This window comes from Bos indicus x Bos taurus, chromosome 8 (assembly GCF_003369695.1).
Source record: "Bos indicus x Bos taurus breed Angus x Brahman F1 hybrid chromosome 8, Bos_hybrid_MaternalHap_v2.0, whole genome shotgun sequence".
In the NCBI taxonomy this organism is placed as follows: domain Eukaryota; kingdom Metazoa; phylum Chordata; class Mammalia; order Artiodactyla; family Bovidae; genus Bos; species Bos indicus x Bos taurus.
In genome coordinates, this window is record NC_040083.1 from 14,569,350 (window position 1) to 14,583,653 (window position 14,304).

Below are 14,304 nucleotides of genomic sequence, written 5' to 3' on the forward strand. Positions count from 1 at the left end.
AAATACTGAGGGCACTTATGAACCAATATTGGTTTTGAGGATCTTGGTTCTGAGGATCTAAGAATCTATTAGGTTTTGTCTATGTTTTATTTAAAAAATAAATCTTGCCACTCAGATATAACTGTCTTCTCAAAACTGAGAACAATATTTTAATTGCTAAATCTGGTGACATCAATTTGCCTCTTTTTTGGTCTCTCTGAAGGCTCTGGCCCTGTTCTGTTGATCACTTCCTTTTCTGGAAATTCTCTTGTCTTCTAGGATGTTACTGTTTTCTATTCCTTTTGCCCCCTTGATCATTCTTTCTCACTTTCCTTCATTATCCCCTTTTCCCTTTATACTCATATTATATTTTCCCTATTTTTGTTCCTTAGGCCCTGGTTTGTGCGACTCTATACATTCCTTCCTGGAATGTACATTACTGTTGCACTTTTAAGTTATAAGTATACATTTTATAGAATATACTACCTGAATATACTATAGGCAGTTCTAATTCAATAGAGCCAAATCTTGCCACATTATTTGTCCTCAACAGTGTTTCTCTCTGAGAATTGGTTAAAGACATTATCAAGCTTCTAGCAGGCTTTTATTACCTCTTTTTCTAGCTGATTGGGAAAAAATGTCTGTGCTGTCTCTATCTCTAATCCTCCCAGACAATCTCACTTTCTGCAAACAGAGTGATTTTTCTGGAATACAAATCTGACATTGTTACACATCTATTTAAAATATATCTATTGGTCATCAAGGTATAAAGGTGATTTCCTGAAATCTGTAGCATGGAATTCAAGACTTTTCACAATGTATGTCTACTTCTCTCCATTTCGTTCATATGAAATATAAATATGAGGTCATAATTAATATTCCCATTCATTTCTATCTTACATCTTTTCAGTTCAGTTCAGTCGCTCAGTCATGTCCAACTCTTTTCGACCCCGTGAACCACAGCACGCCAGGCCTCCCTGTCCATCACCAACTCCCAGAGTCCACCCAAACCCATGTCCATCGAGTCGGTGATGCCATCCAGCCATCTCATCCTCTGTTGTCCCCTTCTCCTCCTGCCCTCAATCTTTTACATCTTTTAGTGTCCTCACATTCCAGTCTCCACTGTATCCACACAGACTATTCTACCCTTTAAAATGTCTTCATTTTTCATACATCATGTCTTTGCCCCTGAAATTTCTCGAGTGTCCTTTTATTCTTTATCCATCTCAAGTATCTTGAAAGTGAAAGTATTAGTTGCTCAATCAAGTCCAACTCTTTGCAACCCCATGGACCCACTAAGCCCACTAAGCTCCTCTGTTCATGGAATTCTCCAGGCAAGAATACTGGAGTGGATAGCCATTCATTACCTTCTCCAGGGGATCTTCCTGACCGAGAGATCAAACCCAGGTCTCTTGCACTGCAGGCAGATTCTTTACCATCTGAGTCACCAGGAAGTCCAAGCCCACAGTATCTTAAAATTAACTGAAACTACAGCATCTTTTTACAAGTTATAAATTTTTTTTTGTCCTTTTAGATTTCTTCCCATTTACTCCTTTTAATTTTTTTAAAATTTTATTTCTAAACTTTACAAATTGTATTAATTACTTCTACTTAAGTTACAATAGAATGTTCTCTAAACTGTTGATTAACTATAATTATTTAATATCATATAGAAACTAATATATACTTTTGAACTGTGGTGCTGGAGAAAACTCTTGAGAGTCCCTTGGACAATAAGGAGATCAAACCAGTCAATCCTAAAGGAAAACAACCTTGAATATTCATTGGAAAGACTGATGCTGAAGCTGAAGCTCCAATACTTTGGCCACAAGATGGAAAGATCTGACTCATTGGAAAAGATTCTGATGATGGGGAAGACTGAAGGCAGGAGAAGGGGGCAACAGGAAAAGATGGTTGGATGGCATCATCAACTCAATGGACATGAGTTTGAGCAAACTCTGGGAGATAGTGAAGGACAGGGAAGGCTGGCATACTACAGTCCATCGGTCACAAAGAGTTGGACATGACTGAGCGACTGAACAACATCAATATACTATTACTTTAATGTATAGTACCATCTACTATAGTGATTAATAGAAGATCCTTGAAGATAGTAAAATTTAAATCTCACATCCTGACTCTATCACTTATGACCTGTGTTATCAATTCTAGGAAAAATTTTCAGGCTTTTTGTGCTGTTTTTTTATTGATATGTAAAAAAGGCTCAATAGATCTAGTTATGAATCTTGATCTAGATGCCTAATCTATGCCTCCATCTCTACAAATCCATTTACTTCTCTAATATGTCCTTGGTCAATGCATTCTACTTGAGAAAGTAATTCTGATATGTAGATAATGCATACACAGTTGATTAAATATATTTTACAAAATGCATACCAATCAGTACAGTTCGGTCACTCAGTCAAGTCCGACTCTGTAACCCTATGGTGTCCAGCACACCAGGCTTCCCTGTCCTTCACCATTTCCTGGAGTTTGCTCAAGCTCGTGTCCATTGAGTCAGTGATGTCATCCAACCACCTATGTTCTGTCCTTCCCTTCTCCACCTGCCATCAATCTTTCCGAGCATCAGGGTCTCTTCCAATGAATCAGCTCTTTGCATCAGGTGGCCAAAGTACTGGAGCTTCAGCTTCAGCATCAGCCCTTTCAATGAATATTCAGGATTGATTTCCTTTAGGGATGACTGGTTTGATCACCTTGCAGTCCTAGAGACTCTCAAGAGTCTTCTCTAGCACCACAGTTCAAAAGGCATCAATTCTACATCACTCAGTCTTTTATTGCATACCAATACCCATATATAATTATACCCAGGTCCCAGTATTCAACACTGTCTATTTTTCTTTATTAAGGTGCAGACATTCATAAGAATGGTTTGGCTAATAATTAGAGCATTGATGATTAAATAGAATATGTGCTTATGTAACATTTTAAGAAATGACTACTTGATATTAAGCAAGAAATTAAACTATTCAGAATTCCACTCTTCTAATTTATAGAGTGACAAAGTAGTGGTATTGTCCTCTCCAGTTCTAAATACTTGTTCTGAGTTTTAACTCCATAATCTATAGAAGTCTGATTATGAAAGTAGTACTATATACCAGCAACTATGACAGTGCTTCATTGATTTTAAAATTTGTATGGGCCTTTTCTATTTTACTGTAAAAATTTTGTGAGATAAGCAAGCCATTACTATTATCTTTTAATATGAAAAAACCAATGATGATGCTTAAATGACACTGGCATGACAGATAGTTAAAATTAGGTCTTCTGTTTTCCAGCCTTGTTTTCCCTCTGCTAAACCAGTAATTTCCGATCAATGGGCTCAGCACCCCCTGAAAGTCTCAGAGTCCTGAAGCATTCACTCAAATTGCAGTCATGCTTATATAAGGGCCTAGAATTTTTATTTTAACATTTTGTTCTTTTTGATCATTAAAAAGTCTATCCTTCTACTTATCTACCATTGACATTTGCTTTATTATTTTTATGACAAGTGACACAATGCACTTTGATACATAAGCAACAGACCCAGCGTCCAAGCACCTGAAATACACATCTCTCTGTTCTTCCTTTTACTTAGATAGTCCAGCTTTTATCTACATCAAATTTCCCAAGTACAGAACAGAAAATAACAGCCATTCAATCAATTCTCTGTGATGAAAGAAACATATAAAAAAGAAACAAAGAACAATCCCAAAGTCCTATTTGGCCATTAATTTTAGTTCTCTAATTTTCTTCCAAGTCTTAGCTTATGATGCTTAAATCAGTAAAGATGCTACTTTATTATGTAAATTAAGGTTCTTGCAGATTCTGAAAGTGCCAAAACCAGGCAAGGAACTGCAAAGAGAGAAGCCATGGCAGGAAATGGAGCAGCCATAAATTGTTAGTTAAACTAAAGAATGAGGCCATGCCAGGGACATGCCTTGTGGAAACATGAAGGTTCTCACGAATAAGGAATTTCTGAGCTGCTGTTCCATTAGTTTATAATATTTTTCCAGTAAGAGTCTCCTTTTAATTTATCTTTATGTCCATTACATTACATTGCAGGACCTAGTGTAGGTACCTAATAAATATTTTGGAGAAGCAGAATAGAGAATTAGAACTTTACTGTTTACATGTGTGGATTTGGGCAAAATACTTAATTGTACCCATTGTAACATGATACTAATAATAGTTAATTCACAGGATTATTTGAACTTTTAAATGTGCTTGGCATTTATTTAAAGCTCAGTAAATGTTAATTTCCCATTTATTAATCTTGAATGAAATAATAAATAATTGCTATTCTAGGCAGGATGAAGCTACCAGAATAGAGTGAGGTTATACTTTTAAAGACCTCAGATTCTATACTTAAAAATTTTAACTTTTTCTTCTAAGAAATGAGAAACTATTATAATTGAACAGTGTCATCCTTAAATTTATGATTGAGAAATAGCCCTTGGGCCACAGTTAAAATTTGACTTGGAGGGTGTCTAGCCTCATAGAGATTAAAACAAGAGATGATGAGGGTTCTGGATGAAGCAATGGCACCAAGGATGGGACAGAGTGGATGGATATGAAGCAAATTTGGGTACCATCTTGATAGAACTTGACAACACATTAGATGTAGGGATTTCTAGAGAAGAAGGAGCTGAGGGTGGCTCCAATACTTCCAGTATCCTCTTCCAGTTTCCACTGTACCCATACAAACTACTCTACCCTTAAAAATGTCTTCATTTTTCATACATCATGCCTTTGCTGCTGAAATGTTCTCTTGAGTGTCTTTTTAGTCTTGCCCATCTCACAGTATCTTGAAAGTGAAAGTGTTAGTTGCTCAATCAGGTCCAACTCTTTGAACTCCATGGACTACAGCACACCAAGTTCCTCTGTCCATGGAATTTAGAGTCCCTTGGACAGAAAGGAGATGGAACCAGTGAATCCTAAAGGAAATCAACCTTGAATATTCACTGAAAGGACTGATGCTGAAACTGAAGCTACAATACTTTGGCCACTTGACCCATTGGTAAAGACCCTGATCCTGGGAAGTTTGAAAACTAGATGAATGAATGCTATTTATAGCCACAAAGAACAAAGATAGTAGAGGTAATGGAATTCTAGCTAAACTATTTCAAATCCTAAAAGATGATGCTGTTAAAGTGATACACTCAATATGCCAATAAATTTGGGAAACTCAGCAGTGGCCACAGGACTGGGAAAGATCAGTTTTCATTCCAATCCCAAAGAAGAATAATTCCAAAGAATGTTCAAACTACTATACAATTGCACTCATTTCACATGCTAGCAGGGTAGTGCTCAAAATCCTTCAAACTAGGCTTCAACAGTACATGAGCCAAGAACTTCCAGGTGTACAAGCTGGATTTAGAAAAGGCAGAGGAACCAGACATTAAATAGCTAACATCTGTGGGATCATTGAAAAAGAAAGATAATTCCAGAAAAACATCTACCTCTGCTTCACTGACTACGTTAAAGCCTTTGACTGTGTGGATCACAACAAACTGTGGAAAATTCTTAAAAGAAATAGAAATACCAGACCACCTTACCTGCCTCCTAAAAAACCTGCATGCAGATCAAGAAGCAACAGCTAGAACCAGATATGGACAACAATGGGGAAAGGAGTATGTCAAGGCTGTATATTGTCACTCTGCATATTTAATTTCTATGCAGACTACATCATGCAAAATGCAGGTCTGGATGAAGAGCAAGCTGGAATCAGGAATGCCTGGAGAATATCAATAACGTCAGATATGCAGATGACATCACTCTTATGGCAGAAAGTGAAGAGGAACTAAAGAGCTTCTTGATAAAGGTAGAAGAGACTGAAGAAGCTGGCTTAAAACTCAACATTCAAAAAACTCAGATCACGGCATCTGGTCCCATCACTTCATGGCAAATAGATGGGGGGAAAAATGGAAACAGTGACAGAATTATTTTCTCAGGCTTCAAAATCACTGCAGACGGTGATTGTATCCATGAAATGAAAAATTGCTTGCTCCTTGGAAGAAAAGCTATGATAGGCAGACGACGCATTAAAAAGCAGAGACATCACTTTGCCAGCAAAGGTCCATCTAGTCAAAGCTATGGTATTTCCTCTAGTCATGTAAGAAGGTAGAGTACCAAAGAATTGATGATTTTGAACTGTGGTGCAAGAGAAGACTCTTGAGAGTCCCATGGACAGCAAGGAGATCAATCCAGTCCATCCTAAAGGAAATCAACCCTGAATATTAATTCGAAGGACTGACATGGAAGCACAAAATCCAATACTTTGGCCACCTGATGCAAAGAGCTGACTCATTGGAAAAGACCCTGATGCTGGCAAAGATTGAGGGTAAAAGGAGAAGGGGATGACAAAGGATAAGATGATTGGATGCCATCAATGAGTCAATGGACATGAGTTTGAGCAAACTCTGGGAGATAGTGAAGGACAGGGAAGCCTGGCGTGCTACAGTCCATGGGGTCACAAAGTGTCACACGCAACTGAGCGACCGAACAACAACATAAAACTTGATGAAGGTTCACTGGTGAACATGATAATAATTAAGTATAAAAATATACCTACCATTCATTAACACCTAAACTGTCACAAACTTTATCTCATTTAACCTTCATACTGTTCATCTGAGATAGATGTTATTATTTTCATTTTACATGTAAGAAAAATGAGGCTCTGAGATCCTGAGTGATTTGTCCAAATTAACTGAGCTCACCCAGAATTTGAGTACTTGTCTTATTCTAAAGATTCTGTCATTAAATTCTATGCTACGCTACGTGTCATTAAGATTTGGGGAATTAGCCTAATGAGGAGAAAGCAAAGCATTTGGCATTATTTAGCCTAGGGAAGTAAAGATATGTTTATAGCACAAAGCCTTTTTTTAATAGACCAAAAAATGTCAATATTTTGGACTTAGGTTGAGGGAGAAAAAGCAATACAAATAAGTTATTAAGATAACTCACTAAATTAAAGAACTGTAAGACATTAGAATTAATATTAGAGAGGTTGAAAAACACATCTTTGGGGAATGACATATAAAAATGTAAAAAGTGTCCTACTGGATTCACATTCTAAGAACAGTGCTCTGCAGGAAAATGTAGGAGGCAATGCATGGCTATTTTTGTTTTAGAAATTGTTTAATGTTATGTACATTTTGATTAAAAACATGCAAAAGCTTATTGTCCTATTAGCCAGCAAAGAAGCAGCACTTACACTTCAGTAAGTAAAGAAAAAAACTGCAGCAGCAAAATACATCAAAATTACTATGACCAAGCAAGGCACAAAGGCAAAAATACAAATGTTCAACAAACATGATAAATATCCTAGCTATTATTAATCAAAGAAAGAAAAATTAAAACAGCAATAAGATAACATTATTTAATTTTAAATTTCCAACTATTTATGCTATATTCTCATATACTATGAGAGATAATAGCTTCTGATGAGAATGTTAATTGGAAATAACAATGAGTATAATAATAATAATACTAAAAATAATCTCAGTGTTTCCTGCTGGCAGATATTACTATAATTATTTTGCATAGTTTACCTATTAAATTTTCACAGTGATCACATGAGGTGGTTTTAAGAATCTTATTGTACATTTATTGTTTGTAGATTTTTTTGATAGCAGCCATTCTGACCGGCATGAAATGGTACCTCATTGTGGTTTTGATTTGCATTTCTCTGATAGTGAGTGATACTGAGCATCTTTTCATGTGTTTATTAGCCATCTGTATGTCTTCTTTGGAGAAATGTCTGTTTAGTTGAGGTATCATCTCACGCTGGTCAGAATGGCTGCTATCAAAAAGTCTACAAACAATAAATGCTAGAGAGGGTGTGAAGAAAAGGGAACCCTCTTACAATGTTGGTGGGAATGCAAACTAGTACAGCCACTATGGAGAACAGTGTGAAGATTCCTTAAAAAACTGGAAATAAACTGCCATATGACCCAGCAATCCCATTGCTGGGAATACACACCGAGGAAACCAAAATTGATAGAGACACATGTACCCCAATGTTCATCATAGCACTGTTTATAATAGCCAGGACATGGTATCAACCTAGATGTCCATCGGCAGATGAATGGATAAGAAAGCTGTGGTACATATACACAATGGAGTATTACTCAGCCATTAAAAAGAATACATTTGACTCAGTTCTAATGAGGTGGATGAAACTGGAGCCTATTTATTATACAGAGCGAAGTAAGTCAGAAAGAAAAACACCAGTACAGTATACTAATGCATATATATGGAATTTAGAAAGATGGTAACAATAACTCTATATGTGAGACAGCGAAAGATACACAGATGTAAAGAAAAGACTTTTGGACTCTGTGGGAGAAGGTGAGGGTGGGGTGATTTGAGAGAATAGCGTTGAAACATGTATATTATCATATGTGAAATGGATCGCCAGTCCAGGTTCAATGCATGAGACAGGGTGCTCAGGGCTGGTGCATGGGGATGACCCTGAGGGATGGGATGGGGAGGGAGGTGGGAGGGGTGTTCGGGATGGGGAACACATGTACACCCGTGACAGATTCATGTCCCTGTATGGCAAAAACCACCACAATACTGTAAAGTAATTAGCTTCCAATTAAAATAAATTAATTAATTCAAAATTTTTAAAAAAGAATCTCATTGTACAGATGGACACAAACTTGAGAAAACAGAGGAGATAGTGGACAGGAAAGCCTAGCATGCTGCTGTCCATGGCTTTGCAAAGAGTCGGACATGACTGAGTGACAAAACTGTAATTGTACAGATGAGGAAACTGAGCCACATAGAATCAGCCTCTTTTCCCATAGGCAGACTGACCTCAGAGCCTGCATTCTACTACCTTTTTCCAGAAAAGTACATTCTATCTGGAGAATACTTAAATAATTAGTTACATGTTCAAACCCTTTGACACAGAAATTTAAGAACTGCTCTTACAGAAGTGTTTAAAGCTATAACAAAATATGAAATAAATGGGTAGACAGTGTCTTATTATGTATAATAGTAAGAAATCAGAAACAATCTAGTGTCCAGCAATTGGGAACTAATACAATATTAGTTAGTAATACAACAATACTGTGTATGTAATTTATATTATTATGCTGCTAAGTCGCTTCAGTCATGTCCGACTCTGTGCGACCCCGTAGATGGCAGCCCACCAGGCTCCCCCGTCCCTGGGATTCTCCAGGCAAGAACACTGGAGTGGGTTGCCATTTCCTTCTCCAATACATGAAAGTTAAAAGCGAAAGTCAAGTCGCTCAGTCGTGTCCGACTCTTCGCGACCCCATGGACTGCAGCCCACCAGGCTCCTCCGCCCATGGGATTTTCCAGGCAAGAGTACCGGAGTGGGGTGCCATTGCCTTTTCCATTATTATACTTAGAAGATTATTTGATTACATGAGGAATGCCTATATTATGTTCAGCTAGTAATAAGTTGCAGAAGAGTCTATGCTGTATAACTATGATCTTCATAAACACCAACCTATATAAACACACACACACATGTGAAATATCGTGACATTTGCTCATGAAAATGTTAACATGTTTATCCTTGAGTGGTTAAGATATTAGTGGTACTTAAGTGCATGCCTGTCTATTCTAATTTTTCCATAGACAGTATATTAATATTAAAAAATGATCTCATTGTCACAATCACAACCTCAACGTATGTGACTCTTTCTCCTGTGGATACAGGAGAAAAGAGTTGAGCAAGTTCAGTAGAAACGTCACTTGTAGGACAAAAATGAAGCATAACTCAGTCAACTAGGTGAAAATCCTCATCTTTTAATAAACATTTGAAATGCTACCCAAGGACACAGAAGGCTTCCTCTAAGTTGTCCTGAAAGGAGTAAACAGAAAAGGAAGGCTGATGTCTTCATTTCCCACTAATGTATCTGCTCACGCTTGCTTTTAGTGGTTCTGAGAGTTTAATCCCTGTGTCCTAAATAAAGTCTGTTGCACAGCTTCCTGTGGCAGATAGATTGTTCTAAAAGCTTGCCGTTTTAACAGAGAACTCGTGCCTAATTATCCATTCTAAGGGTTTTCCCTCAATTTCCTCCTAGTCAGTCTTCTTTACATCTTGGTAATTATTGATTGTTCCTAAAGTCTGCAGACTGACTCATTCTTTTAGGTTTTTTGGCAGCAACCTGTATTCTCAGATATTTTATTTGTAGTTTAACTCATTCAGATCCCCAAGTTGACTTCTCTATATTTTCTTCAATTAATCCTTATTTATGTGGTTTTCTACAGAGCTTAAAGCTCCCATTCCTAGTTAAGATAATTAAAAATGTCTTCTCAGAAGATGTGATAGCTGATCAAACTATGATTTATAGACCAGTAACTTTTTGTTCGGGAGAAAATTTACCCAGAATATGAACATAATAAGTTAGCCTTCAGTTTTGTTTAGTAAGCAGAAACACGAGCAATTTATTTTCCATGGATGATTAGGGTGCTTTACTGTGAAGTTTATTGACCTTTTAAGCTAATGCTCTGCCAGACAATGTGACATTCTGCCCAAGTCTATGATCCGTGCAATTTTCCCCATAGGCCATTGCTAGGAATAGTGCGCGGATGGCACTCAGGGATTGTTTTGCCAGACTGTTTTTTGAAATCAGCCTTCGTAGGAAATACAGCACAAGCTTTGAAACTAGGCAAGCCTGGATGTACGGCCCTGTCAGCCACTTACCAGCTGTATGACCACAGGCACAGGGCTTTGTGTCTTCAAATGTTTGTTTCTTTATTTATAAGAAGAGAATACTAATATACACCTTATAGCAAGGGTCTCCAACCCCCAGGACACATACTGTTACGAGTCCATGACCTGTTAGGAACCGGGTTGCACAGCAGGAGGTGATCAGTGGGCAAGCAAAAGCCAAGCTCCATCTGTATTGACAGCCGTTCCCTACTCTGCGCATTACTGCCTGGGCTCCGCCTCCTGTCAGATCAGTGGTGCCATAATAAATGCAGTGTGCTTGAATCATCCCAAAGCCATTCCCCCTGAGCCCAGGGTCCATGGAAAAATGTTCTTCCATGAAGCTGGTCCCTGGTGCCAAGAAAGTTGGGGACCACTGCCTTCCAGTGTTTCTGTGAAGACTGAATACAATAATAAAAAAATATTATTCAGAAGATGCTCCATGAAAGTTCTTTGAATAAATTAAAGAAGTAATTAAATTTTACTCTTCACACCCTTCTCAAAGGTATAATGATAGCCCTTAGGCATGAATTGAGATCTTGCTGATAAATGTTCCAATGATTCTCAGTTTCATTTTATGTTTTCCATAGTTTTAAATGTTCATTTCAATCTAAATGAACAGCATTTCTCAATCAGAAATGATATTAACATATAATTTGCTTTAGCACTGATCATGGCAATAATTGCCATCCAATAGTCCTCACTGAGAAAAGGATCCATTATAAACAAAAATGAAAGTATAATCAAAGACTCGGTTATCCATCTAAATTAGTAAACATATGTCACTTGGTACTCTCCCTCTGCCCTTGAACACAGATACATCTGTTTGTCTTCTTAATGATGCCATTAATAATGTCAAATTGTACCAAAGTATCTAGTGTTCTTTGACTTTCCCTAGACTTTATTTTAGGTCATAGTTGGCCACTTGGTAACTTTTATAGTATTGTCTGCTAGTTACATTGACAGTCTTTGTATCAGGCAGACATGGGATCTATTGCTAGAATTATCATATATATTGTGTCCTTGGATAAATTACCCTGTGTAGATTTACATTCTTCATTCATGAGAAGATCATAATAATAACCTCTTCTTTAAGTTGTTAAGTATGTGTTCAGATAAATAACTATTTTAACATTAAAATCAAACATTATTATTTAACATTTAAAATTAAATGTTAAAATTCATTTTAAAGAGCCATCATGTATGTAACTTGTTTTTAGATATGATACCAAAAGTGCAAGAAATCCTGCCATTTGCCACAAGATGGATGGACCTGGAGGATGTTATGCTAAGCAAAATAACTCAAACACAGAAAGACAAATACCATATGATCTTCCTTATATGTGGAATCTAAAATAGACAAACTCAGACTTCCCTGGTGGTCCAGTGGTTGGCAGTCTACCTGCCAATTCAGGGGCCACTGGTTTGATCCCTGGTCTGGGAAGATTCCACATGCTCCGGGGCAGCTGAGCCTGCGTACTGCAACTACTGAAGCCCGTGCCCTCTGGAGACTGTGCTCTATGACAAGAGAAGCCAACACAAAGAGAAGCCTGTGCACTGCAACCAGAGAGCAGCCCCCGCTTGCCACAACCAGAGAAAGCCGTGGGGAGCAGTGAAGACTCAATGCAGCCAAAAATAAATAAGTAAATAATTTAAAGAAGATATAAAGTTTGGGGAAAAATAGACAAATTCGTAGAAATAGAAACCAAAACTGTGGTTCCCCAGAGTTTGAGGAAGGGGGAAAGGTAAAATGGTCAAAGGGTACAAAACTTCAGTAAGGCAAGATAAATATATTCTAGAGATTCACTCCTAGCCTACTGCCTACAGCAAATGACACTGTACTATATACTTCAAAGTTTTCTTGCTCATAGACCTCCTTTCACAGAGCCTCAGCAGTGTTAGTCTAGGCTGCTAACCATACCAGTGTTTCACACACTCTATGGTATTCTTGGCATCCTCAAGAGCACCTAAGACCTCCACACTACCTCATTTTTTTCTCCTTATTTCTAATACCAGTTCCTGGACTGCTACCAGACTGGTACCAATTCCCTCTTCTACTTTCTCTTCATCTGCTTTGAGTTTACAAGTTTCAAGTGCAGTGTTGTTGTTGTTGTTGTTGTTTTTTATCTACAAACAAAACAAAAACATCAAAAAACCCTTCTTCCCAATGATCTAGTCTAGATTTTCCATACAATTGACAGCTACTCACTCAAGTATGAGACCATCTCATCCAAAGTTCTCTTTTTCTCTCTGACCACTGGTATGTTACAAACATCAGCACATTCCATTTTGGGTTTTTTGGTGTTGTTTTTCGTTTTCTCTTCTCTTAAATATCCTGGATTCTCTGTAACGAAAGTAACAGTAGGTACCTGATTTTCTTTAATCTCAAGGGCAAGCACTTTTTGCCCTTGAGATTCTGGATGAGTGTTGAGGGGACTGTATATGTCCACCTACTAAAAAAATAATATGCCCTGTCCTGAATAGAACCATTCTCTTATGTGTGCATTCCACTATCCTGTGATTATTCCATTCAGTTCTAGTGTACCCCGTATCATTCGCCATGGGGGATCTAACTCAATTTCTCCTTTTTCCTCAAGTCTCCAATTTTCTCAAGTCCTCCCTTGCCTATTGATTTTCATCCTCAGCATTTTCATTCTTGAAAATTAAGCAGTTCCTGAAGACTCAATTACAGCAGCTCTCTATGTAACGGTTGTACTTGCTTACTGATTCACAGAGAATAAGGCTACTAAATATGACACTGTAATTTCATTTATAGCAATTTCAACACATAATTAAATATATTTTTCAGTGCTTTCTCTAGCCACAGATGAAACATGTTTCTTTAAACTTACATCCTCCCGTGAATTAGTTCTTAGCCTCAACAAAAATGATTGAGAAGAGAAATAGGAAATGAAGAGGTTGTTTTCTTTTCTCCTTGGAAAGTCTTTTTAAGTCAAGTATTTTTACTGCATGGTTCCTCTATGCACTTCTAATCTCCACAAAATAAAGCATAATGTAATATTAATTGTATAATTCTATTAATCAAGATTGATATTGAAATACCATTATGATAACTTTGGTATATCATTATTCAAGGTACTGTCCAGGTACTGCAGAAAAAGGGATGATTTTGATATAAACACACTTCTCAAGACACTTGCTCCTTGGAAAAAAGCCATGACAAACCTAGACAGTGTATTAAAAAGCAAAGACATTACTTTGCCCACAAAGGTCCGTATAGTCAAAGCTATGATTTTTCCAGTAGTCATGTACAGCTGTAACAGCCGGACTATAAAAAAGGCTGAGCACCAAAGAACTGATTCTTTCCAACTGTGGTGTTGGAGAAGACTCTTGAGAGTCCCTTGGACAGCAAGGAGATCAAACCAGTCGATTCTAAAGGAAATTATTCTTGAATATTCATTGGAAGGACTGATACTGAGGCTGAAGCTGCAATACTTTGACCACATGATGTGAGGAGCTGACTCACTGGAAAAGACCCTGATGCTGGGAAAGATTGAAGACAGGAGGAGAAAGGGACAACAGAGGGCATGATGTTGGATAGCTTCACTGACTCAATGAACATGAGTTTGAGCAAACTCCAGGAGATGGTGAAGGACAGGGAAGCTTGGTGT

General features: G+C 37.6%; 1 pseudogene; it reads left to right on the forward strand.

Annotated features, from left to right (window-relative positions):
• The window catches only part of LOC113897923, a 155,822-nt pseudogene that overhangs the window by 113,994 nt on the left and 27,524 nt on the right, over positions 1-14,304 (forward strand).